Here is a 27029-nt window from a genome sequence, read left to right on the forward strand (position 1 = left end):
CTCTTCCTCCTCCTTTTTCCCAGGCTCCGTCTTAGAATATTCCTTAATTTCTACAAACTGGGCTAATGGTAATAGGGAGAAGATTTCCAGGAACTCCCTATTCCAAATCTTCTCTTTGACACTATTTTGAAGATGCAGCCCTAAAGGTCCAATAGAACATAGACATGGCCATCTAAAGACCTCTTCAGAAACCCACAAGCCCCCAACACTAGAGGAGCTGCTTCACGCAACCCCTGAGCTAGCACTCACCACTACAGGCGCCATTGCCCTATCCCCTGTGCTTGCCCCAGCTGCTACAATACCAGCCAAACCAGATCCCTGACTAGCCAACTTCCCCTACACCTGAACAACCAGACACACTACTACCCTGGCACCTCACATGCAGATGACAGCACCAATCCTGGTCCAGTCACATTTGCAGGAGTACGAGTACCCTCTCTATAATGGCAGCTTGTTGCACTAAATGTTCTGCCACTCCTGACCTACTTAAAAGAGACCGCCTCCTGGACCTGGAGTGAAATCTACGTACCCTGGTCCTGCTCTTATTTTCACGATCCAACCTCACCCAGGTTGGAGACAACCTGTCCCTTTCCCAACCTCTCCTCATTGTAGGGGAACATGACCTCCTCTTCCTACTTGCTTTAGGTCTGCTGCTGCTTCTGACACTGTTTCCCTAACCTTGACGCCGGTCCTGCATGGAAATAAGAACAGAAGCCATTGAGGCCCTTCCCTGTCTCCCCTGCTCCTGAGAGATGTCCCTATTGCCACAACTACCAGCCCTCCTTGTTTTCCTGCTACTTTCTTGGCAAGTACCGCCAACACCACTATCTGTTCCAGAGGAAAAAAGTATGTAACAACTGGGCCATCTCACTCACCTGACCCGTCTCCACTGGTCCTGATGATGTGCCCACTCCTGGGTTGTTGAACACCCCAGACTCAGATCCACCCCAATCATCCTCTCAATACCTATCCGAAGCCTCCTTTATTAAACCACCCTGACATAAAGCTCATGAGGCGAAACACAACCTTAGCTCAAATAACATAGTCTAATTTTTTTAAACCCTCACAGACCTAGTGTACTGACCAAACTACAGATCACTTGACCCCACTACAGACCCATTCAGCTCCTGCAACTCTGCCATTAAAGGAAGACTACGCTCACAGCACACAGTTCCTGGGTCAGGGTGTGAGAAGTAACTATTAGCTACTTCTCACACGTTGGCTCCAGAAGGAAAGAGGCCAATTTCCTCCTTCCCTACACCTAAGAACCATCTTCCTAGGATCCCACCCCCAAGAACTACACTTCACCCTGCTAGATGCCTCAATGAGTGTCAAAAGTCCGCCCTGTGTAATTACATGTACCGGGCTACCTTAAATTCTGTGGGTTTCTTACTAAAAGCTGCAAAACAACTCAGCACAGTGGGTGGGAATGGGTCAGTAGTTAAAGAAAATGGTGTTTCAATAAATGCATATAAATAATATGCATATTTGCCATTTTCTTTAATACAAAAACATGGTAAACAAAAGAGGTTGCTACCACAACCTATGTTGTTTCTGTTAAAGCCAGCTTTTGTATATACTGTATATGTAATAAAATTAACTCATGGGGTTAAATTCCATAATTAGAAGGTTTAATCTCATAACTCTGAATTGCCCTTCAGAACCAAACAGATCATTCAACCTTCTGTTTTGCGCTTTAGGTTTGGGTACAATTTGACTAAAGGAGTCTGTTCTTAGATGATTATTTACCTCATACCATACTATTGAGGTATGCTCATCAGAACAAAAATGTAAAGTATACCTCTTGGGAATTGGAAGGCATGTACAAGTATGGACTCCTAGAAGGGTATTGCTACACATTGCTGATGAGGCCTACAGAAGGCAATACATGCTTGTGGTTTCCATGTCTGTTTTCCAGAGGTGGCATGCCGGGTTGTAGTGGGGTTGAACTAAAATCCCATTTTAGGTGGGATTAGATTGGTTTACTTCATTAATAAAAATAAAAAGTCATAGGTGTGCACAGCATACTGCATTAGGGTGTGCACCCACTGTAAATTTGGTATATATATATATATATATATATATATATTTATTTATATATTAGGACTGTGCGATATGGGGGGGAAATCTCATACTTTTTTATTAAACATTGCAATTGCGATTTTAATTGCAATTTTCTTAAAATATTTTAACTGTTCAAAACAGCGGCTTCTTCCCCTTACAGTTTGTGCTGCATAGTAAATAGGCCAGAAAAAAAGAGCACTTCCAGTCCGCCACCTTCTTTGTCTGTGCACACTTCAAAGCTTGAGCAACAAACCATGAGGCAAGTAAAATAATGGAGGTAGCGTTAAATGTTGTGACACTGGTTTAATGTTTCCTGGCCTACCCCCCTGGAGAAGCGATCGGTGTTGCTGCTGTGACATGTTGGGGAAGCTGTTTCATAACTTTTTTTTCGTTTCTTTGTTTTGATAAAAAAAAACATTGCAGCCTCATGCGATTCAGATATTGCATAGCCTCACTTAGCAATTGCATCATGCGATTAATTGGAAAGCTCTAATATACAGTATATATATATATGTAAAATATGTTAGTGTACATTTACCATGACTGCACACATGCACATGCATACATATACATAGGGGTAGATTTACATATATGCTGTCTGCATTTAACATTGCACAAGCATAGGATCGGGATGATTTCAGTCCACCACCTAAAAGGTGGTGGAGAAGTTAAGGAGCAGTGGTCTGCTTTATTATTTTTTTGTTATTATTAATAAAGGTGTGATTATTTTTTCATTTCATGTCTCAGTCAGATTCCTGGTACCCTGAAAGTATGGTGTTCCTCTTTTGCAGGTGAGTGTCAGGATTCTTCCTTGGAGTACCCTTTCTTGGCATCCCACATGGAGAGACGCCGAGATCCATCTGAAGCTGCTGTGCTGCAACTCCCTAGGCATGCATGGCCGCGCCTTCCTAGGATTTAAAGAGCCATCCAGTTGATTACAGGAACACCCACCTGGAGGAATCAGGTGTGGGAGTTCCTATCAAAGTGCAATCAGCCCTTCACTCCCTGCTGAGTTATTGCCCTATACATACTTCTTTGGCTCCTGCTCCTGAGACTTGGCTTGCTTGCTGTGATTCCTGTGTATGTTCTCCTTGCTCCTGAGACTTAGCATACTTGTTGCACCTGTCTATGCCTACCTTGTTCCTGAAGCTAAGTATCTCTGCTGTGATACCTATGTATGCTTACCTTGCTTCTGAAGACAAGCATCTCTGCTGTGATACCTGTGTATGCTTACCTTGCTTCTGAAGCCAAGCATCTCTGCTGTGATACCTGTGTATACTTACTTTGCTTCTGAAGACAAGCATCTCTGCTGTGATACCTGTGTATGCTTACCTTGCTTCTGAAGCCAAGCATTTCTGCTGTGATACCTATGTATGCTTACCTTGCTTCTGAAGACAAGCATCTCTGCTGTGATACCTGTGTATGCTTACCTTGCTTCTGAAGCCAAGCATCTCTGCTGTGATACCTATGTATGCTTACCTTGCTTCTGAAGACAAGCATCTCTGCTGTGATATCTGTGTATGCTTACCTTGCTCCTGAAGCCAAGCATCTCTGCTGTGATACCTATGTATGTGTAATAACCTTCTGTGCAATATAGGGTTAATTTGTTTTGCCTCTTTTTCAAACTGCTTTCCTTTATAAGGCACGCCCTTACTCACTATCTTTGCTTGGTATTGAGGATTACCATCTGACTACTAGCCTCTCAGTTTCTAAGTTCCTGGACTTGGTCTAACTACTGATCCAGTCTGAGATTACCTGATCTGACAAATCTTGCTCAACTATTAGCAATCCTGCTAATATCTACTCCTCCACCGGACTCCCTCTTCTCATCTCTCATCCGGCTCCTCTGAACTGTTTCGGAGCTACAGCTGACAGGCGGGTGACGTCACCGACGGCCGCTCCGCTCATCTCCGCTCACGCCACGCTTCCGACTAACCTCTATGGCTGCTTCCCGCTGCTAGGATCAGCTCTGCAAGGCAACGACTTTTACCTCTGCAAACTAATCCATCCTAACATATCCTTAAACTACGCTTGGTAAGCGATCTTTCTCAGTCATACTCCTTTATCGTTACTGATATTTGAATGCGTATATTTAACATCTATTTCTGCTATCTGCACAGTGAAATCAGTTCTAATATATGTATTTACAAAACATAATCTGTTTGCTGATAGTTAAGTATATTATCAGTCATATACTGAGCTATCTATTATCTATATTAATCTATCCTGATATCAACATATAAATACAAGTCATTATTTATATGAGTTCTATTGGGATTACATATCTAACTAATAAGAATGACTTTAGTGATTTTCTGACTTTGAAACATTATCACTGAACCTTTTCTGTCTGGATTGTTACAGAATACCAAGCCTAAAACTAAAAAGGTGTGATGAATCCTGTGGAGCTATCCAATTATGTGGTTACTCTAGGCCAAAAGGTAGATCTGTTAAATCAGGGCCTCAGAGACCTACAGGTAGAAAATCAGACCTTAAAAAATATAATTAAAGAAGGCCTGACTCCAGCACCACAACACATTGAGTCCCTTTCAGAACCACCTGTTAGTCCACCAGATAAATTCAGTGGAGACAGGAAACAATTCAGACAGTTTGTAAATGCTTGCACATTATTTTTTACTTTAAAACCTAAAACCTTCTCTAATGATAAAATTAAGGTTTTAACAATGATTTCTTATTTAAGAGGGGAACCCCGTGTTTGGGCTGATTCACTTTACGAACAAAACAGTCCAATACTAAACTCTTTGGATAATTTCCTTAGCTCACTTTCTTCCCTTTATGAGGATCCACACAGACAAAGTACTGCTGAACATAAACTCAGAAGTCTGAAACAAAATAAAAGGGCTGTGGAGGATTATATTTCTGAATTCAAAATCTGGCAACTTGACTCTGGATGGAACCAGGTTTCCTTAAAGAGTCAGTTTAGATTGGGGTTGTCAGAATCTATTAAAGACGAATTTGCCAGGCTAGATTTACCTGAAGACTTAGAAGCTTTAATGCAGTTGAGTATTAAAATAGATCACAGAATTAGAGAGAGAAAACAGGAGAAAATTTCCCATGACACTAACATCAGATACCATGATACAAGAGCTCCACCACAGCATACAAAGGGTACAGAGGAACCCATGGATATAGGGGCCATCAAAGGACCTTTGACCCCTGAAGAAAAAGTCAGACGTAGACTTAATCATCTATGTTTGTATTGCGCATCAAAGGATCATGATGTCTCTACTTGCCCAATTCTTAAAAGAGTTAAAAAGGGTAAGAATACAGACACTGAGTTAACATTGAAATTTACTAACACTCAGGTAACAAATTGTCTTATTCCCCTCTCTTTACAGTGGGACCACCACCGCCTCTGCTTTGAAGCTGTAATTGATTCTGGGGCATATTCTTGTTACATAGATTCTGCACTTGTATCACTAAATAAAATACCACTTGAAAAGAAACAAAAGCCTGTATTAGTGTGTCTTATTGACGGAAAACAATTAGAATCTGGGCCTATTACACATCAAACAATCCCTATCAAGGTTATCTTACAAAACAACCATCATGAATATATCACATTTGATGTGTTATCTTCACCCATATTCCCACTCGTTTTAGGGTTACAATGGCTCAGATTACATCAACCATTGATACTGTGGGAATCTAATAACATACAATTCACTTCTAGTTATTGTAAATCCACTTGTTTACCGCAGATACCTTTACTCACAATTACAGAAACTACAATACCAAAACAGTACACAGATTTCGAATCGTTTTTTTGTAAAAAAGAGGCTGAATCACTTCCACCACATCGTTCATACGATTGCCCAATTGACTTAATCCCTGGCTCTGACATACCTTATGGGCACATATTTCCACTATCAGAATCTGAACTAACACATTTAAAGACATACATCAATGATAACCTACGTAAAGGTTTCATAAGACCTTCAACCTCTCCAGCAGGAGCAGGGATCTTTTTCGTTAGGAATAAGGATCATTCCCTACGTCCAATTGTGGATTACAGGGAATTAAATAAGAGAACAATAAAAAATCGCTACCCACTTCCCTTGATCCCTGAGCTAATTGAAAGGTTGAGAGGTGCAACCATATTCACTAAACTTGACCTAAGGGGGGCGTACAACCTTATCAGAATTAGACCTGGTGATGAATGGCTCACCGCATTCAGAACCCGATATGGGTTGTATGAATACACAGTAATGCCCTTTGGGCTTTGTAACGCCCCTGCCACCTTCCAAAGATATATAAATGACATATTCAGAGACTTACTTGATACCTCTATGGTTATCTATCTAGAGGACATATTAATATATTCATCCACTATTGAAGAACATGTTAGACAAGTCAGAGTTGTACTTTCCAGGTTACAGGCACATCAACTATATGTGAAATTGGAAAAATTTATTTTTCATTCTCAGGATATCACATTCCTGGGTTATCACATTACACCTCAAGGTATTTCAATGCAGAATGACAAGGTTTCTGCTATTCAAGATTGGCCAACTCCAAAGACGAAAAAAGATGTTCAGAGGTTTCTTGGTTTTTCCAATTTTTATCGGAAATTCATAAGAGGTTTTGCAAGCATAACAAAACCTCTAACAGAATTAACGAAAAACAAAACTCCTTTTTCTTGGACACATGCAACAAATGAAGTATTCAAATACCTAAAAACATGTTTCACTACCGCACCCATATTGTCCTTTCCCAAAACCAATCTTCAATACATTTTAGAAGTTGACGCTTCACATTATGCCATTGGAGCCATACTCTCACAAAGGCCCACACCTCAAGAACCCATCCACCCAATTGCATTTTATTCTAGAGTTCTAACTGCCTCAGAACTTAATTATCACATAGGGGAGAAGGAACTGCTCGCCATGAAATCAGCATTGGAACATTGGAGGCACCTTTTAGAGGGCACTGAAATACCCATACAAATATTTACAGACCATAGAAACCTCCAATACCTTAAGACTCACCGAACACTAACTTCCAGACAAGTGAGGTGGAGTCTGTTCTTTTCAAGATTTTTATATAACATAACCTATAGACCCGCATCAAAGAACACCAAAGCTGACATTCTTTCAAGACTACCCGACAAACCTAAACAACAAACTCCCTACGGGACCATAATACCTGAACACTGTTTTCAGGAAACTCTCGGCATAGCCTTTAATGACGATTCATATTTCCAAGAGAAACAACAAAGTGATGCTTCCCTGCCAAAACACTTGTTAACGAAAAACATAGATGGTTTATACTATAAAGGAAATAAACTGTATGTACCACCTTCATTGAGAATGAACATTCTCAAAAACATGCATGAGTCTTACCTCACAGGTCACCCTGGAATACAAAAGACTCTAGAATTAACGAAAAGGTATTATTGGTGGCCACATATGACCAATGATATTCAAAAATATGTGCAATCTTGTGAGGTTTGTACTACTTGTAAGATTGAAAAACACAAGCCAGTGGGTTATTTACTTTCACTACCCATACCAGATAAACCATGGACTCACATTGCTGCAGATTTTATAGTAGACTTACCCAAATCAAGAAATAATAATACTATTCTGGTGGTTGTTGATTTATTCACAAAGCTAGCACATTTTATACCCTTTCACAAGCTTCCAACATCCCTGGAAACTGCCACTCTATTGATTGACAATGTCATTAAATTGCATGGGTTACCTCTTTCCATAACTACGGATAGAGATAGTCAGTTTACGTCTCGGCTGTGGAAAGACCTCTGTAAGTCTTTGAGCATTGAACAACGCTTAAGTACTGCCTACCATCCTCAAACGAATGGTCAGACAGAGAGGACGAACCAGTGGTTGGAGGAATATCTCAGATGTTTTGTGACCCAAAACCAAGATAATTGGTCAACTCTGTTACCACTGGCTGAATTCGCACACAACAACGCGTATCATTCCACGATCAAGACCACTCCGTTCTTTGCGAATTACGGGTTTCACCCAATCTTCCACGTTAACCCTCAACATGACAGTCAATGCCCTGTTGTCAATGACACCACTAACAGCATTTCTGAAACCTTCTCTATTCTTGCTGATAACATTAAGATCGCCCAAGATAGACAGAAGGTATACTACGACCTTAGGAGGAAACCAGCACCCAATTATGCGATAGGAGACCTTGTATGGTTGTCAACGAAAAATCTTCGTCTCAGTACACCAACTAAAAAACTGAATAGATTTTACATTGGTCCGTTTCCAATTAAAAGGATTGTAAATTCTAACGCAGTCACATTGGATCTACCTGATAAATACAGGATACATCCCACTTTCCATGTCAACTTACTCAAACCATATAAGGAACTCAGAAAGACATCATCTAGTTCTTACCCACAGGTACCTATCGTTCCTGATTGTGAGTTTGAAGTAGAGACTATACTGGACTCTAGGAAAGTTTCTGGCAGGTTGCAATACCTAATCCATTGGAAAGGCTACTCATCCGATGATGACTCTTGGGAGCCAGCAGTTAACTTGTCTGCCCCAAGGTTGGTGTCTCTTTTCCACCGTCGGAATCCGGACCGGCCTCGTCCTTGAACCTCAGAGTGGTTCATTTTAGGGGGGCCCTCTGTAATAACCTTCTGTGCAATATAGGGTTAATTTGTTTTGCCTCTTTTTCAAACTGCTTTCCTTTATAAGGCACGCCCTTACTCACTATCTTTGCTTGGTATTGAGGATTTCCATCTGACTACTAGCCTCTCAGTTTCTAAGTTCCTGGACTTGGTCTAACTACTGATCCAGTCTGAGATTACCTGATCTGACAAACCTTGCTCAACTATTAGCAATCCTGCTAATATCTACTCCTCCACCGGACTCCCTCTTCTCATCTCTCATCCGGCTCCTCTGAACTGTTTCGGAGCTACAGCTGACAGGCGGGTGACGTCACCGACGGCCGCTCCGCTCATCTCCGCTCACGCCACGCTTCCGACTAACCTCTGTGGCTGCTTCCCGCTGCTAGGATCAGCTCTGCAAGGCAACGACTTTTACCTCTGCAAACTAATCCATCCTAACATATCCTTAAACTACGCTTGGTAAGCGATCTTTCTCAGTCATACTCCTTTACTGATATTTGAATGCGTATATTTAACATCTATTTCTGCTATCTGCACAGTGAAATCAGTTCTAATATATGTATTTACAAAACATAATCTGTTTGCTGATAGTTAAGTATATTATCAGTCATATACTGAGCTATCTATTATCTATATTAATCTATCCTGATATCAACATATAAATACAAGTCATTATTTATATGAGTTCTATTGGGATTACATATCTAACTAATAAGAATGACTTTAGTGATTTTCTGACTTTGAAACATTATCACTGAACCTTTTCTGTCTGGATTGTTACAGTATGCTTACCTTGCTTCTGAAGACAAGCATCTCTGCTGTGATATCTGTGTATGCTTACCTTGCTCCTGAAGCCAAGCATCTCTGCTTTGATACCTATGTATGCTTACCTTGCTTCTGAAGCCAAGCATCTCTGCTGTGATACCTATGTATGCTTACCTTGCTTCTGAAGGCAAGCATCTCTGCTGTGATACCTATGTATGCTTACCTTGCTTCTGAAGACAAGCATCTCTGCTGTGATACCTGTGTATGCTCTCCTGGATCTTGAAACCAAGCATGCTTACCTGATACCTACGTCTGATCATCTTGCTCTTGAAACCAAGCATACTTACCTTGATAAAAAAACAAAAGAGAAGGCAATCCTATCTTTAAAAATAAAAGCGTAAAGTTTATTGAATCAAAGGATAAAAAACACAAAAAACAGAGCAGCTTAACGGTCTTACGCATTTAAGCTAAAGCCGTAATCATAGACCATGCTATGCTTATTAAGCTTATTTAGCTGATCCCTCTCTGTGATTCTCTCTTACCACGGACTGCTGTCAACTTTTTGGCTCACGGAATGGGCTACCTATGGGGTGCTGTACATTTTCTTGTGTTTTTTTGTTACTTACCTTGATACCCAGATATGCTTACCTTTCTCTTGAAACCAAGCATACTTACCTTGATACCCACGTATGCTCACCTCGCTCCTGAAACCAAGCATACTCACCTTGATATCAACGTATGCTCACCTTGCTCCTGAAACCAAGCATACTTACCTTGATACCCACGTATGCTCACCTTGCTCTTGAAACCAAGCATACTTACCTTGATACACACATATGCTTACCTTGCTCCTGAAACCAAGAACCCCTCCCATGATAGCTGTGTATGCTTATCTGCATCCTTAAAGCCGAATCCTCACCAACAGTGCCCGCTGGGTAAAAGACTTGTACTTATACTTTGGGTATTCTATTTCCTCTTTGTACTGTGTCTCTATTCCTTCATACTGAGTTCCTCACACCTCCCCTCTTGGACTGTTTGGCCGATTTAAGGTCTATGTGTGTGAGTATGGAGCGCCGTGTTATAGCAGTGGTCTCTTTCTTCTGTAAGTCTTTGTGATGAGTCGGGTACATTTTTTGTTCTCCAGATTGTGCTCAGCTGGGTTTGTCTTGAGAGCCATTGTAGGGATGTTTGGGAACTGGTCACAGCTTGTGGCATTGCTAGATGCTTTACCTCGAGTGTGCTCCTCAGTATTTATAGCATATTTGTTTGGCACGGCTTTTGGGATTGCTTTTTATGGGGCTCTGAGAGTGGTTGAGTTCCACATTAGAAGGAATCAGTAAAGGGAAGGATTATGTTGGAGCATTTGCGTTTGGCTGGAGATGCAGTGTCTCTATATATCCCTCGATTGAAGAATGATCAGGCAGGTAAAGCGGTGTGGTTATCTCTTCCTTCTCAGCCAGGTCTCTGTTTATGTCCTGTTTCTTTGATGTTGGATTTTCTCCATACTCGCCTATCTGGGTTTGATTGTTTTTTGTTTTTTTTAACCATCTTTATTATTTGTACGAGATAAAAAAAAAATGTTTATTATACAATCATTTAGGAGACGCAGCTCCATAAATAATAAAGATAACAAAGATTGGTTATTTATCACATGTCTAATAACATAATATTGCTAATTCCATTTATACAATATGTTATATAATTCAAAAACAATTCATAGAGACCATCTGACTCAAATCTTTTCTGACTCAGATGTAATCTAAACCTATATATATATATATATATATATATATATATATATATATATATATATATATATATATATAAATAAAGTATGATACCCCCCCCCCCTCCATTCCTTCTCAATTCAAGCACTATCTCCAGTATCCCTTTCACTTATCCACTGTCGAGGAAGAACACTTTCCATAATCAAATAAATTGCCAAATTCCGCAATGGAGAAATTAATTGAATCTGATTGATCAAAGGCCAGGCTGAAATTACTTTTAGACACTTTGCAAAATATAACCTGAGGTATTTTTCAGATAATAATTTATTGTCTTGTAACTCAGTCGCCATTTGTAATTTCAGAGGTTTTGATAGTTTTTTGGTACGTGCAGATGGGCCTTCATTTACCAGTTTTCAGTTTAGAATGGTGCCAGGATGGGTTGCTCAGCATGCAGGCCTGGACCTAACGTGCATTTCTTCTCACTATTTTTTGAATGGAGCACAACTGCAGCCAAGCTAGGTTGGTCAGCCGACCAGATTAGTTAGCTTGGCCATTGGCATTCTCAGCTGTATCGATCTTACATCAGTCCTCTCAATTTGTTAGCCAGGTAGGACAGTTTGGATGTTAACATTTGTTTCTTTTACAGGGCCCCATGGATGTCCGGTACTGTTTGGATAGTTAAGCAGTCATTCATGCACTCGGCAGCCATCTTGGTTCTAGATGTTCCTAAAGGGAGTTAACTGGGATTGCCTCTGTTTAGGGCAGTTACATACTGGCTGGGGTGTAGAGGGCTATGTTGGGCAAATTTGCCTGCTCTTTTGCAAGATGCCACTAAGAGGTGGGAGAAGCTTCAAGTTCTCATTATTTATTTGTGCGGCAATGATGTAGGGCTATTCCCACTCTTAACATAATCAAGATTTGTCAGGCAGATTTGAGATGGCTTAGAGTGTGGTTTCTTAATATGCATGTGAGGTGATCCAATGTCATCTCCAAATTAAGGTGGAGGCACATGGTGTGCCATGCTCATAAGGCAGCTTTCCAAGTACTTAAGAAGATGAATAGGTAGATGGAAAAGTGTCACAAACCAAGCCTCCAGACTAAAAAGAAAAGGTCTGGGAGGCATTCTGCTTGGTCTGTGGCTCTGTGCTTACTACTCTGTTTGATTGTATGTTGACAAGAGATAAAATTTGATCAGCGCAGAAGACCACACAAACAATCAAAAAAAGAGGAACTCCCAAAAAAATCCTCAAAATAGCAATGGTGAAAAAAAATAATAATAAATTGCGCAAAAAAATGCTGAAGGTGGAAGTGAAAACATTTATAATATATAAAAAAAACTTTTAATGAGGATTCATGTAGATCCGTGTGATTTTAAGTGTGAAAGTGGAAAATTTAGTAAAAATAAAATAAAAATATCTGTGAATAAGGTAAGTGTATAGTTTAAACTCTAGTAGTTTGTTTTAAACTTTAGCAATTCGCTAAAGAACTAAAGATGTGATGTGAATAACTGGTGATATAATATACTAGTGAAGTATAATTTTGGTAATCAGTATGTGTCCTCCCGTAAAGATAAACTCCTAGATTACGAGTCTTGCGTTCGGGTTAAAAAGCAGCGTTGAGAGGTCCCAACGCTGCTTTTTAACGCCCGCTGGTATTACGAGTCTTGCAGGTACAGGTGTACCGCTCACTTTTTTAGGCGCGACTCGAAAATACCGCAAATCCACTTATGTCAATTGCGTATCCTATATTTTCTATGGGATTTTCCTAACGCCGGTATTACGAGTCTTGGAAAAAGTGAGCGGTACACCCTCTACCTCCAAGATCCCTAACGCATTTGAAAGTCAGTAGTTAAGAGTTTTATGGTATAACGCCCTAGTATAAAACTCTTAACTAAAGTGCTAAAAAGTACACTAACACCCATAAACTACCTATTAACCCCTAAACAGAGGCCCCCCTACATCGCAAACAGTTAAATACAAATTTTAACCCCTAATCTGCCGAACCGGACATCGCTGCCACTTTAATAAATATATTAACCCCTAAACCACCACACACCCGCCTCGCAAACACTAGTTAAATTTTATTAACCCCTAATCTGCCGTCCCTAACATCGCTGATACCTACCTACATTTATTAACCCCTAATCTGCCGCCCCCAACGTCGCCGCCACTATATTAACCCCTAAATCTAAGTCTAACCCTAACACCCCCCTAACTTAAATATTATTTAAATAAATCTAAATAAAATTATAATTATTAACTAAATTATTCCTATTTAAAACTAAATACTTAACTATAAAATAAACCCTAAGCTAGCTACAATATAACTAATAGTTACATTGTAGCTATCTCAGGCTTTATTTTTATTTTACAGGCAACTTTGTATTTATTTTAACTAGGTACAATAGTTATTAAATAGTTATTAACTATTTAATAGCTACCTAGTTAAAATAAATACAAATTTACCTGTAAAATAAAACCTAACCTAAGTTACAATTACACCTAACACTACACTATAATTAAATTAATTACCTAAATTAAATTAAATTAATTACAATTAAATAAAATAAACTAAAGTACAAAAAAATTACAGAAAATAATAAAATAATTACAATTTTTTAAAACTAATTACACCTAATCTAATCCCCCTAATAAAATAAAAAAGCCCCCCAAAATAAAAAAGCCCTACCCTATACTAAATTACAAATAGCCCTTAAAAGGGCCTTTTGTGGGGCATTGCCCCAAAGTAATCAGCTCTTTTACCTGTTAAAAAAAGTACAATACCCCCCCAACATTAAAACCCACCACCCACACACCCAACCCTACTCTAAAACCCACCTAATCCCCCCTTAATAAAACCTAACACTAACCCCTTGAAGATCACCCTACCTTGAGAAGTCTTCACCCAACCGGGCTGAAGTCCTCAATGAAGCCGGGCGAAGTGGTCCTCCAGACGGGCAGAAGTCTTCATCGAAGCCGGGCAGAAGAGGTCCTCCAGACGGACAGAAGTCTTCATCCAGACGGCATCTTCTATCTTCATCCATCCGGCGTGGAGCGGGTCCATCTTCAAGCCATCCGACGCGGAGCATCCTTCCTGGCCGATGACTAACGACGAATGAAGGTTCCTTTAAATGACATCATCCAAGATGATGTCCCTTGAATTCCAATTGGCTGATAGAATTCAGCCAATCGGAATTAAGGTAGGAAAGATCCTATTGGCTGATGCAATCAGCCAATAGGATTGAAGTTCAATCATATTGGCTGATCCAATCTGCCAATAGGATTGAGCTTGCATTCTATTGGCTGATTGGAACAGCCAATAGAATGGGAGCTCAATCCTTTGGATGATTGGATCAGCCAATAGGATTGAACTTCAATCCTATTGGCTGATTGGATCAGCCAATAGGATTTTTCCTACCTTAATTCAGATTGGCTGATAGAATTCTATCAGCCAATCGGAATTCAAGGGACGCCATCTTGGATGACGTCATTTAAAGGAACCTTCATTCGGGGATTAGATTAGGTGTAATTAGTTTAATAAAATTGTAATTATTTTATTATTTTCTGTAATTTAGTGTCTGTTTTTTTTTGTACTTTAGTTTATTTTATTTAATTGTAATTAATTTAATTTAGGTAATTAATTTAATCATAGTGTAGTGTTAGGTGTAATTGTAACTTAGGTTTTATTTTACAGGTAAATTTGTATTTATTTTAGCTAGGTAGTTATTAAATAGTTAATAACTATTTAATAACTATTGTACCTAGTTAAAATAAATACAAACTTGCCTGTAAAATAAAAATAAACCCTAAGCTAGATACAATGTAACTATTAGTTATATTGTAGCTACCTTAGGGTTTATTTTACAGGTAAGTATTTAGTTTTAAATAGGAATAATTTAGTTAATTATAGTAATTCTATTTATATTTATTTAAATTATATTTAAGTTAGGGGGTGTTATGGTTAGGGTTAGACTAAAGTTTAGGGGTTAATAAATTTATTATAGTGGCGGCGACGTTGAGGGCGGCAGATTAGGGGTTAATAAGTGTAGGTAGGTTGCGGCGACATTGTGGGTGGCGGATTAGGGGTTAATAAATATAATGTAGGTGTTTGCGATGTTAGGGGCAGCAGATTAGGGGTTCATACATATAATGTAGGTGGTGGCGGTGTCCGGAGCGGCAGATTAGGGGTTAATAATATAATGTACATGACGGTGATGTCGGGGGCGGCAGATTAGGGGTTAATAAATGTAAGATTAGGGGTGTTTAGACTCAGGGTTCATGTTAGGGTGTTAGGTGTAGACATAAATGTTCTTTCCCCATAGGAATCAATGGGGCTGCGTTAGGAGCTGAACGCTGCTTTTTTGCAGGTGTTAGGTTTTTTTTCAGCCGGCTCTCACCCCGTTGATTCCTATGGGGAAATCGTGCACAAGCACGTTTAGCCAGCTCACTGCTACCGTAAGCAGCGCTGGTATTACAGTGAGATGTGGAGCAAAATTTTGCTCTCCGTTCACTTTTCTGCGGCTAACGCCGGGTTTGTAAAAACCCGTAATACCAGCGTTGTCTGTAGGTGAGCGGTGAGCAGAAACTGCACGTTAGACCCGCACAGCTTTACCGACAAAACTCGTAATGTAGCCGATAGATATTTATTTGACAATATAAATAAAAAGATACATATGCGGCCACACAGCAAGTAAAAAATGATACACTAAAAAAGTACTATTAAGTTAATACAATTAATACATGAATACAATTAAAACTGCATAGTTATCAGATAAAAACATTAATTCTCTTGAAAGTCAGAGAGTAATAATAAGAAAACAGAATTTATGCTTACCTGATAAATTACTTTCTCCAACGGTGTGTCCGGTCCACGGCGTCATCCTTACTTGTGGGATATTCTCTTCCCCAACAGGAAATGGCAAAGAGTCCCAGCAAAGCTGGTCACATGGTCCCTCCTAGGCTCCGCCCACCCCAGTCATTCGACCGACGGACAGGAGGAATATATATAGGAGAAACCATATGGTACCGTGGTGACTGTAGTTAGAGAAAATAATTCATCAGACCTGATTAAAAAACCAGGGCGGGCCGTGGACCGGACACACCGTTGGAGAAAGTAATTTATCAGGTAAGCATAAATTCTGTTTTCTCCAACATTGGTGTGTCCGGTCCACGGCGTCATCCTTACTTGTGGGAACCAATACCAAAGCTTTAGGACACGGATGAAGGGAGGGAGCAAATCAGGTTACCTAAACGGAAGGCACCACAGCTTGCAAAACCTTTCTCCCAAAAATAGCCTCCGAAGAAGCAAAAGTATCAAATTTGTAAAATTTGGCAAAAGTGTGCAGTGAAGACCAAATCGCTGCCTTACATATCTGGTCAACAAAAGCCTCGTTCTTGAAGGCCCATGTGGAAGCCACAGCCCTAGTGGAGTCTCATAAGCCAATCGGATAATGCTTTTAAGCCAAAAGGAAAGAGAGGTAGAAGTCGCTTTTTGACCTCTCCTTTTACCAGAATAAACAACAAACAAGGAAGATGTTTGTCTGAAATCTTTAGTAGCCTCTAAATAGAACTTTAGAGCACGGACAACGTCCAAATTGTGTAACAAACGTTCCTTCTTTGAAACTGGATTCGGACACAAAGAAGGTACAACTATCTCCTGGTTAATATTTTTGTTAGATACAACTTTAGGAAGAAAACCAGGCTTAGTACGTAAAACCACCTTATCTGCATGGAACACCAGATAAGGAGAACACTGCAGAGCAGATAACTCTGAAACTCTTCTAGCAGAAGAAATTGCAACCAAAAACAAAACTTTCCAAGATAGTAACTTAATATCTATGGAATGTAAAGGTTCAAACGGAACCCCTTGAAGAACTGAAAGAACTAGATTTAGACTCCAGGGAGGAGTCAAAGGTCTGTAAACAGGCTTGATCCTAACCAGAGCCTGAACAAATGCTTGAACATCTGGCACAGCTGCCAGTCTTTTGTGTAGTAAGACAGATAAAGCAGAGATCTGTCCCTTTAGAGAACTTGCAGATAATCCTTTCTCCAAACCTTCTTGTAGAAAGGAGAGAATCTTAGGAATTTTTATCTTATTCCATGGGAATCCTTTGGATTCACACCAACAGATATATTTTTTCCATATTTTATGGTAAATCTTTCTAGTTACAGGTTTTCTGGCCTGAACCAGAGTATCTATCACAGAATCTGAAAACCCACGCTTTGATAGAATCAAGCGTTCAATCTCCAAGCCGTCAGTTGGAGGGAAACCAGATTTGGATGTTCGAATGGACCCTGAACAAGAAGGTCCTGTCTCAAAGGTAGCTTCCATGGTGGAGCCGATGACATATTCACCAGGTCTGCATACCAAGTCCTGCGTGGCCACGCAGGAGCTATCAAGATCACAGAGGCCCTCTCCTGATTGATCCTGGCTACCAGCCTGGGAATGAGAGGAAACGGTGGGAATACGTAAGCTAGGTTGAAAGTCCAAGGTGCTACTAGTGCATCTACTAGAGTCGCCTTGGGATCCCTGGATCTGGACCCGTAGCAAGGAACCTTGAAGTTCTGACGAGACGCCATCAGATCCATGTCTGGAATGCCCCATAATTGAGTTATTTGGGCAAAGATTTCCGGATGGAGTTCCCACTCCCCCGGATGAAATGTCTGACGACTCAGAAAATCCGCTTCCCAATTTTCCACTCCTGGGATGTGGATCGCAGACAAGTGGCAGGAGTGATCCTCCGCCCATTGAATTATTTTGGTCACTTCTTTCATCGCCAGGGAACTCTTTGTTCCCCCCTGATGATTGATATATGCAACAGTCGTCATGTTGTCTGATTGGAACCTTATGAATTTGGCCTTTGCTAGTTGAGGCCAAGCTCTGAGAGCATTGAATATCGCTCTCAGTTCCAGAATGTTTATCGGGAAAAGAAACTCTTCCCGAGACCATAGACCCTGAGCTTTCAGAGATTCCCAGACCGCACCCCAGCCCACTAGACTGGCGTCGGTCATGACAATGACCCACTCTGGCCTGCAGAAGCTCATTCCCTGGGACAGATGGTCCAGGGTCAGCCACCAACGGAGTGAATCTCTGGTCTTTTGATCTACTTGAATCATTGGAGACAAGTCTGTATAATCCCCATTCCGCTGTTTGAGCATGCACAGTTGTAAAGGTCTTAGATGAATTCGTGCAAAAGGAACTATGTCCATTGTTGCAACCATCAATCCTACTACTTCCATGCACTGCGCTATGGAAGGACGAGGAACAGAATGAAGCACTTGACAAGAGCTTAGAAGTTTTGATTTTCTGACCTCTGTCAGAAAAATCCTCATTTCTAAGGAATCTATTATTGTTCCCAAGAAGGGAACTCTTGTTGACGGGGACAGAGAACTCTTTTCTTTGTTCACCTTCCATCCGTGAGATGTGAGAAAGGCTAGAACGATGTCCGTATGAGCCTTTGCTTTTGACAGGGACGACGCTTGTATTAGAATGTCGTCCAAGTAAGGTACTACTGCAATGCCCCTTGGTCTTAGAACCGCTAGAAGGGACCCTAGCACCTTTGTGAAAATCCTTGGAGCAGTGGCTAATCCGAATGGGAGAGCCACAAACTGGTAATGTTTGTCCAGAAAAGCGAACCTTAGGAACTGATGATGTTCTTTGTGGATAGGAATATGTAGGTACGCATCCTTTAGGTCCACGGTAGTCATAAATTGACTTTCCTGGATGGTAGGTGGAATCGTTCGAATAGTTTCCATTTTGAACGATGGTACCCTGAGAAATTTGTTTAGGATCTTCAAATCCAAAATTGGTCTGAACGTTCCCTCTTTTTTGGGAACTACGAACAGATTGGAATAAAATCCCATACCTTGTTCCTTTATTGGAACTGGGTGTATCACTCCCATCTTTAACAGGTCTTCTACACAATGTAAGAATGCCTGTCTCTTTATTTGGTTTGAGGATAAGTGAGACTTGTGGAACCTTCCCCTTGGGGGTAGTTCCTTGAATTCCAGGAGATAACCTTGAGAAACTATTTCTAGCGCCCAAGGATCCTGAACATCTCTTGCCCAAGCCTGAGCAAAGAGAGAGAGTCTGCCCCCCACCAGATCCGGTCCCGGATCGGGGGCTACTCCTTCATGCTGTTTTGTTAGCAGTGGCAAGCTTCTTGGCCTGCTTACCCTTGTTCCAGCCTTGCATTGGTTTCCAGGCTGGTTTGGGTTGTGAGGCATTACCCTCTTGCTTAGAGGATGCAGAATTAGAGACTGGTCCATTTCTGCGAAAGGGACGAAAATTAGGCTTATTTTTAGCCTTAAAAGACCTATCCTGTGGAAGGGCGTGGCCCTTTCCCCCAGTGATGTCTGAAATAATCTCTTTCAAATCAGGTCCAAATAAAGTTTTACCTTTGAAAGGGATGTTAAGCAATTTTGTCTTGGATGACACATCCGCTGACCAAGACTTTAGCCAAAGCGCTCTGCGCGCCACGATAGCAAACCCTGAATTTTTCGCCGCTAATCTTGCTAACTGCAAAGCGGCATCTAAAATAAAAGAGTTAGCCAATTTAAGTGCGTGAACTCTGTCCATAACCTCCTCATATGGAGTTTCTCTACTGAGCGACTTTTCTAGTTCCTCGAACCAGAACCACGCTGCTGTAGTGACAGGAACAATGCATGAAATTGGTTGTAGAAGGTAGCCTTGCTGTACAAAAATCTTTTTAAGCAAACCTTCCAATTTTTTATCCATAGGATCTTTGAAAGCACAACTATCTTCAATAGGAATAGTAGTGCGTTTGTTTAGAGTAGAAACTGCCCCCTCGACCTTGGGGACTGTCTGCCATAAGTCCTTTCTGGGGTCGACCATAGGAAATAATTTCTTAAATATAGGGGGAGGAACAAAAGGTATGCCGGGTTTTTCCCACTCCTTATTTACTATGTCCGCCACCCGCTTGGGTATAGGAAACGCGTCGGGGGGCACCGGAACCTCTAGGAACCTGTCCATCTTGCATAATTTCTCTGGAATGACCAAATTGTCACAATCATCCAGAGTAGATAACACCTCCTTAAGCAGTGCACGGAGATGTTCTAATTTAAATTTAAATGTCACAACATCAGGTTCAGCTTGATGAGAAATTTTTCCTGAATCTGAAATTTCTCCATCAGACAAAACCTCCCTCATGGACCCTTCAGATTGGTGTGAGGGTATGACAGAACAATTATCATCAGCGTCCTCTTGCTCTTCAGTGTTTAAAACAGAGCAATCGCGCTTTCTCTGATAAGTAGGCATTTTGGATAAAAGATTTGCTATGGAGTTATCCAATACAGCCGTTAATTGTTGCATGGTAATAAGTATTGGCGCACTAGATGTACTAGGGGCCTCCTGCATGGGCAAAACTGGTGTAGACACAGTAGGAGATGATGTAGTATCATGTTTACTCCCCTCATTTGAGGAATCATCTTGGGCAATATCATTATCTGTGGCAGTACTGTCCTTACTTTGTTTGGACGCTATGGCACAATTATCACATAAATTTAAATGGGGAGACACATTGGCTTTCATACATATAGGACATAGCTTATCTGAAGGTACAGACATGTTAAACAGGCTTAAACTTGTCAACAAAGCACAAAAAACGTTTTAAAATAAAACCGTTACTGTCACTTTAAATTTCAAACAGAAAACACTTTATTACTGAATATGTGAAAAAGTATGAAGGAATTGTTCAAAAATTACCAAAATTTAAAAGTATTGCACACCAAATTTCAGAGCTTTAACCCTTAAAATAACGGAACCGGAGCCGTTTTTCAATTTAACCCCTATACAGTCCCAGCTATAGTCTTTGCTAAGACCCAACCAAGCCCTGAGGGGAATACGATACCAAATGACGCCTTGTAAAAGCTTTTTCAGAGATTCTTAGATCCTCACCCATGCATCTGCATGCCCTGCTCTCAAAAAACAACTGCGCATTAATGGCGCGAAAATGAGGCCCCCTGACTGAAAAAGGTGTCCAATACAGTGCCTGCCGTTTTATAAGCGTTCCCCAAGATTATAAATGTCAAATGTTAGCCTAAATCTGAATAATATGCACAAATAAAGCAATCGATTTAGCCCATAAAAATGTCTACCAGTTTTTTAGCCCATAATAAGCCCTTTATTCTGTTTGTTTGACTAAGAAAATGGCTTACCGGTCCCCATGAGGGGAAATGACAGCCTTCCAGCATTACACAGTCTTGTTAGAAATATGGCTAGTCATACCTTAAGCAGAAAAGTCTGCTAACTGTTTCCCCCAACTGAAGTTACTTCATCTCAACAGTCCTGTGTGGAAACAGCAACCGATTTTAGTTACTGTCTGCTAAAATCATCTTCCTCTTACAAACAGAAATCTTCATCCTTTTCTGTTTCAGAGTAAATAGTACATACCAGCACTATTTTAAAATAACAAACACTTGATAGAAGAATAAAAACTACATTTAAACACCAAAAAAACTCTTAACCATCTCTGTGGAGATGTTGCCTGTGCAACGGCAAAGAGAATGACTGGGGTGGGCGGAGCCTAGGAGGGACCATGTGACCAGCTTTGCTGGGACTCTTTGCCATTTCCTGTTGGGGAAGTGAATATCCCACAAGTAAGGATGACGCCGTGGACCGGACACACCAATGTTGGAGAAAAGTTCAGTATACAAAACTGATCGATGGTATAAAAAACGTTCCGGTATAAATGGTAGCCGAATCCAGAGCCTTTAGATTCTGATGAAATCCCTCAGAACAACCACCACCAAGTTCTGTTAATGGGAGAAAGGAACTCCTTAATGGAGTGTCTAGAGCAATGACGCTTAAGAGTATATCCGTACTCACATTTAGGTTTGCTTTATCCGGCATAGATCCACAGTGGGAACGAAGTCTGGGGTGCAAGTTTTCTTTGTTTAGCAGAAGCTCTGTAAGTATGAAGTCTATCTGGTTTCCTCCTGTGTACCTTATTCACAGATATTTTTATTTTATTTTTACTAAATTTTCCACTTTCACACTTAAAATCACACGGATCTAAATGAATCCACATTAAAAGTTTTTTTTTTATATAGTATATATTTTTTCACTTCCACCTTCAGCATTTTTTTGCGCAATCTATTATTATTTTTTTCCACTATTGCTTGTATGTTGAGCCACAGCCAGTTCTAACAGTTTAGGAGTTTCAAATGCAATAGTATGCAATTTAAAAGATCTGTTAAATGAGTATTTGTCTTACTTGTAAAAAAAAAAAAAAAGATATTGCAGAACTAGAAAAAGTTCAGAGAAGGGCCACAAAGCTAATAAGGGGATTGGAGAATTTAACCTATGAGGAGAGGCTAGCCAAACTGGGTCTGTTTTCTTTAGAAAAAAGGCGCTTAAGAGGTGACATGATTACTTTATATAAATATATTCAAGGCCCATATACAGAGATGGCAGAAGCTCTGTTTATTCCAAGAAAATTTTTGTGACAAGAGGTCACAATTTAAGGTTGGAGGAAAGGAGATTTAATCTCCTGCAACGGAAACGTTTTTTCACTGTAAGAGCAATAAAATTGTGGAACTCATTACCAAAGGAGGTAGTGAGTGCCAATACCCTAGATATATTTAAAAATTATTTGGATAATTTGGATTAAACCTGTTTACAAGGTTGTTTTCTGGTTTGTGCAAATCCTGCACTTCAGTTATTATCAGAAGAAAGACTTTCCTTTTGAATCTGCAACTCTGCTTACTTGTTTGTTCCTTTCCACTCCTGGTGTATGTGGACATAACATACCTGAATAGTATATATTTAAAATACCCTGCAAGTATTTGCTCAATCAAAGTATTTTGTTATTTATATAAATCTGTTATCTTTTCAATCTATTTGGCTTCTACTAATCTTCATTTAAACCAACTATTCCAGACAACGAGGCTCTCACAAAATATCCCGAGACAGAACATGACAGAAAGTTAGTGAAGGAGCTTGAAGGTTTCATTGTAGAGCACAGGAATATATTTGCAGATAATAATGGATTGTATTGCCTGGATGGTATACATTTAACAAACAACTTCATTGATCTTTTTCTAAATATTAGGCATGCTCTACTCCTAACTTTGTCATTGTGGATGGCGGCAAGAGTCTGACCCAATAGAGAGTCTGTACTCTTGTGGCTGGGTTGGTCTGGCTGCTGGCTGAGAGGCTCAAGCCTGGGAGTATCTCTCATGGGTTATGACCGGCCAAATAACTCCCAATTTAAAGGGACAGTCAACACCAGAATTGTTGTTGTTTAAAAAGAAAGATAATCCCTTTATTACCCATTCCCCAGTTTTGCACAACCAACACAGTTATATTAATATACTTTTTACCTCTGTGATTACCTTGTATCTAAGCTTCTGCTGACTGCCCCCTTATTTCAGTTCTTTTGACAGACATGCAGTTTAGCCAATTAGTGCTCAGTCCTAGGTCACTTTACGTGCATGAGCTCAATGTTATCTATATGAAACATGTGAACTAATGCCCTCTAGTGGTCAAAATGTATTCAGATTAGAGTCAGTCTTCAAGGTCTAAGAAATTAGCATATGAACCTCCTAGTTTTAGCTTTCAACTAAGAATACCAATAGAACAAAGCAAAATTGGTGATAAAAGTAAATTGGGAAGTTGTTTAAAATTGCATGCCCTATTTAAAACATGAAAGTTTTTTTTGGACTTGACTGTCCCTTTAAGGAGTTGCCTGCCATTTTTTTTTCTCCTTGTGCTTTATAATAAATATAACCCACTGGCCTTCAAGTGTGTCTTGTGCTTTTATTTATTGGTTATATAATGTTAATTGTCATTGAGTTTAGTTATAGGTATATTTTAGCACCTCAGGACGATAGGGCACTTAATCCCTTAAAATAGTGGTGGGGCAAATTAGTCCAGAGCATACCTAAAAGTTAATGCCCTTAGTGTGCTGCTGTATTAAAGGGACACTCAATCAACATTAAACTTTCATTATTCAGATAGAGCATGCAATTTTAAACAACTTTCCAATTTACTTCCATTAACAAAATGTGCACAGTCTTTTTATATTTAAACTTTTTGAGTCACCAGCTCCTACTGAGCATGTGCAAGAATAAGTGTGTATGCATTTGTGAATGGCTGATTGCTGTCACATGGTACGTGTATGCATTTGTGATTGGCTGATGGTTCTCACATGGTACAGGGGGAGTGGAAAAAGACATAACTTTTAAAATTGTCAGAAAAATATCTACTACTCATTTGAAGTTCAGACTAAGTGCTATTGCACTGTCTTGTTATCTTGCATTTGTTGATTATGCAAATCTACAGTGTTGACTGGTCCTATAATCTTGCAACTTTGTTGCGGATGGGAAGGTGGATCTGTGCTTACCTTTTTAGGTCCAGAATAGAGATCCTTCTTCCTCTTTGCTGCTGAGGACTCCTGGAATCTTTCCCACTCTCCCTTTCGAGTTGCAAGTTGGTGGCAATCATTTATGGTATCCTCCTTAAGAGGGCCTTTTAGTTTGTCCAAGGCCTGAGGAGGGTTAGTCAACCTATTTCCATAAGTCAGAGGACTGTAGTTTCAGCTCCCCAGGTTTCAACATACTGTTTGACTAGTTGATCCTGGACCTACTGGTTTGGAGCTCTCGTTGTTGGTAACCTAGGTTAGGTGGTTGTTCTGGGCTATGGCTGTTGCCTGAGAGGACGAGTGATTGCCATTGCAACTCCCTAAGTTTATATAACTAGTTGTGTGTAGCTAAGCTCTGCTTGATGTCAGCAGTTTGGGCCCATGACCATTCTTTGCAGGGGTTTTTACGTAGGCCATGATTCCCGCCACCAGTTTTAATTGATAAAATTTAAGAGAGTTGCCTGCTTGTTTTTTCCTTGTGCCTTATAATAAATACGACCCACGGGTCTTTATCTCCAATTTTGTGTTGTGTCTTAATTATTAGTTATATAGTGAGATAGCAGCACAAGCAGATAGTGAAATGACAGGCAGGTAGTGAGATAGCAGGACAGGCAAGTAGTGAGATGGCAGCACAGGCATATAGTGAGATGACAGCACAGGCAGATAGTGAGATGGCAGCACAGGCAAGTAGTCAGATGGTAGCACAGGCAGGTAGTGAGATGGCAGCACAAGCAGGTAGTGAGATGGCAGCACAAGCAGGTAGTGAGATGGCAGCACAGGCAGGTAGTGAGATGGCAGCACAGGCAGGTAGTGAGATGGCAGCACAGGCAAGTAGTCAGATGGTAGCACAGGCAGGTAGTGAGATAGCAGGACAGGCAAGTAGTGAGATGGCAGCACAGGCAGATAGTGAGATGGCAGCACAGGGCAGGTAGTGAGATGGCATCACAGGCAGGTAGTGAGATGGCAGCACAGGCAAGTAGTGAGATGGCAACACAGGCAGGTAGTGAGATGGCAGCACAGGCAGGTAGTGAGATGGCAGCACAGGCAGGTAGTGAGATGGAAGCACAGGCAAGTAGTGAGATGGCAGCACAGGCAGATAGTGAGATAGCAGCACAGGCAGGTAGTGAGATGGCAGCAACGGCAGGTAGTGAGATGGCAGCACAGGCAGATAGTGAGATAGCAGCACAGGCAGGTAGTGAGATGGCAGCACAGGCAAGTAGTGAGATGGCAGCACAGGCAGGTAATGAGATGGAAGCACAGGCAGGTAATGAGATGGCAGCACAGGCAGGTAGTGAGATGACAGCACAGGCAGGTAATGAGATGGCAGCACAGGCAGGTAATGAGATGGCAGCACAGGCAGGTAATGAGATGGCAGCACAGGCAGATAGTGAGATGGCAGCACAGGCAGGTAGTGAGATGGCAGCACAGGCAGGTAGTGAGATAGCAGCACAGGCAGGTAGTGAGATGGCAGCACAGGCAGGTAATGAGATGGCAGCACAGACAGGTAGTGAGATGGCAGCACAGGCAGGTAGTGAGATGGCAGCACAGGCAGGTAATGAGATGGCAGCACAGGCAGATAGTGAGATGGCAGCACAGGCAGGTAGTGAGATGGCAGCACAGGCAGGTAATGAGATGGCAGCACAGACAGGTAGTGAGATGGCAGCACAGGCAGGTAGTGAGATGACAGCACAGGCAAGTAGTGAGATGGCAGCACAGGCAGGTAGCGAGATGGCAGCACAGGTAAGTAGTGAGATGGCAGCACAGGCAGGTAGTGAGATGGCAGCACAGGCAGATAGTGAGATGGCAGCACAGGCAAGTAGTGAGATGGCAGCACAGGCAGATAGTGAGATGGCAGCACAGGCAGGTAGTGAGATAGCAGCACAGACAGGTAGTGAGATGGCAGCACAGGCAGATAGTGAGATAGCAGCACAGGCAGGTAGTGAGATGGCAGCACAGGCAGGTAGTGAGATGGCAGCACAGGCAGGTAATGAGATGGCAGCACAGGGTAGGTAGTGAGATGGCAGCACAGGCAGGTAATGAGATGGAAGCACAGGCAGGTAGTGAGATGACAGCACAGGCAAGTAGTGAGATAGCAGCACAGGCAGGTAATGAGATAGCAGCACAGGCAAGTAGTGAGATGGCAGCACAGGCAGGTAATGAGATGGCAGCACAGGCAGATAGTGAGATGGCAGCACAGGCAGGTAGTGAGATGGCAGCACAGGCAGGTAATGATATGGCAGCACAGGCAGATAGTGAGATGGCAGCACAGGCAGGTAGTGAGATGGCAGCACAGGCAGGTAATGAGATGGCAGCACAGACAGGTAGTGAGATGGCAGCACAGGCAGGTAGTGAGATGACAGCACAGGCAAGTAGTGAGATGGCAGCACAGGCAGGTAGCGAGATGGCAGCACAGGTAAGTAGTGAGATGGCAGCACAGGCAGGTAGTGAGATGGCAGCA

Source organism: Bombina bombina, chromosome 3 (genome assembly GCF_027579735.1).
Source record: "Bombina bombina isolate aBomBom1 chromosome 3, aBomBom1.pri, whole genome shotgun sequence".
In the NCBI taxonomy this organism is placed as follows: Eukaryota; Metazoa; Chordata; class Amphibia; order Anura; family Bombinatoridae; genus Bombina; species Bombina bombina.